A 2,442-nucleotide genomic window follows, 5' to 3' on the forward strand; every position below is an offset into this window, starting at 1 on the left:
CTCTCTCTCTCTACCTCTACCTCTACCTCTCTCTCTCTCTACCTCTACCTCTCTCTCTCTCTACCTCTACCTCTCTCTCTCTCTCTCTCTCTCTCTCTCCCTCCCTCCCTCCCTCCCTTCCTTCCTTCCTTCCTTCCAGGAGGGGAAACATGCCAGCTCCTCTCAGGCCAGAGAGGATGCCTAACCCCTCAGAGAGTTCCGGGTCGGTCCTGAAGTCTCCTTCCAGTGGGACGTGTCTGGAAATGCAGAGGACATCTCCCAGGTAACGTCCTAATCAGATGCTTTAACCACCTCTGATGACTTCTGTCAATGCAGAGGAGCAGCATTGACAGAAGTTTGCAAATAGCAGCAAACTTTTACTGCAGGTGTTTTTAAGAACAAAGTTTTGTTTACTCATATGCAAAAACATCAAACTCAATAATAAAGATTTATTCTTCATTTTTAATTAGATTATTCTTCATCTTGTATCGAACAGTATGTCTAAACTGTTGCCATAATGATCAGACACATTTATTGTCGGGCTCCTCATACCCAGGGATCAGTGTTGGACTGTTTTTTTGACCTTGTGTTAATATAAATATAATACAAATTGCACTTTTTTATTCCCAATAAGTTCTTGTTTATGAAACGTACAAACAGCAAAGGTTCACAAGTTGTCTCCCATCAGAGCTCAACATTTCTGTGGATCTAATGGAAGTTCTTCTCCTCCCCGCTGACAACAGCTTGTTAATTGTATTGACCTGAATCACTTCTGTGTCTCATCACTTTTCACTTTCCTGACACTTTCCTCAATCACAGCTCTTTCCTCCTTTTAATTACTTCGCTGCGTACAAACCCCTCCTGTCGCTCAGCACACACTTTAAATCTCATCAGCTGAGTGTGTTTACTCGCGATGTTTCAGCCATTAAAGTTGCATTTTTTAATTTTTTTAGTTTGTTAAACAACAATTCAGAATAAAGCACATGGTTAGATCATGTAACAGTGCCAGATTTAGCTCACTTTGATCTTTTATCTGTCAGGCTGGTAGCACCGCACAAAGCAACAACAAGAGGAGTTCAATATGATGAAATTAAATAAACAAAACAAATAATTGTGAAATTGAAGAAAGGGGCGTCATAATTCTCTTATTTACAACATAAAAAATTAGTAATTTTTAATTTGTAAAAGTAGGAGGAAACCTGTTTAGCTCAACCCATCCTTCTAACATCCATATTTAATAAACAATGTCATATTACCCTCATGTGCAAAAAATCCATTCAGTGTCAAAACTATACTTTAAATATTTATACCAAGTATGCTTTACATAAATATTTAAACAGCTTTACATTTTTAAGTCCTCTTCTACAAAAACCCAGAGCTTCACTCCAGGGACGGTTTAATTTTTTTTGTTTTATTCAGCTTTCTCATTAATTCAGAAGCTCCCATTTTTCTGTGAACATTTTTAAAGGAAATCATTGCAAAATATGAAATAAAACATAAAAAATATGCTGAATTATTTCATATAGTTCATTTTGGAAGATTTGACACCAGTATTGTTCCAGAAACAGTGGTGGGCCGTGATTCCGCTAATCCGTTAACAGCTAATGGCTATTCGTTTTTTGTTTAGAAGATTAGTTTTAACCGCTAGCGAACCAATTAGCTTCCACTAAATTAGGTTTTGTCTACTTTAGGTCTGCTAACTGCTAGCTAATAAGCTAACATCAACAGGGTTGCGTCAGTCCCACCAGTCTTCAGCTGGAAGACGTGTGAAACAGACTGACTGACAGTCGTCTTAGTAATTAGCTTGGTGTTGGCTTCTGCTAATTTTTACTTCAGCCAGGTTTTTTTTTAGCAGTTTAGTGTTATATTTTTTATATTTTTAGTTACATGTAGCTGATTATGAGTTAGCGAAGCAAACCTTTTGTTTATCTATTAGATACTGAATGAAATTTTGGAATGCAGGTACGCACACAGTGTAAACATAGCTCTCAGCTAAATTCACTGAAAACCACACATGGAAGCTTTGGCCACAGGACTGTCCCAACTGATCATAGTCTGAGGTGAAGAAATATGGTGGAATCGAAGAAGTACAGGGTTAAGGAGAATGTTAAGGTCGAAATATCAGCATGAATCTGCTGCCAAATGCAAAAAGAAAAGGAAAACGTGGATCTGTCGAGAATAGATATCAGGATTAAAGCAAGATAGTGGAGTTCCATGAAGACAGAGCTGGTTGTTCAAACAAGTTGTCGGGTCTGTTAGGTAGTTGGCAGCTGTTTACATACACTCACCGGCCACTTTATTAGGTACACCTGTCCAACTGCTCGTTAACACTTAATTTCTAATCAGCCAATCACATGGCGGCAACTCAGTTCATTTAGGCATGTAGACATGGTCAAGACAATCTCCTGCAGTTCAAACCGAGCATCAGTATGGGGAAGAAAGGTGATTTGAGTGCCTTTGAAC

Source organism: Austrofundulus limnaeus, unplaced genomic scaffold (genome assembly GCF_001266775.1).
Source record: "Austrofundulus limnaeus strain Quisiro unplaced genomic scaffold, Austrofundulus_limnaeus-1.0 Scaffold1, whole genome shotgun sequence".
Lineage (NCBI taxonomy): Eukaryota > Metazoa > Chordata > Actinopteri > Cyprinodontiformes > Rivulidae > Austrofundulus > Austrofundulus limnaeus.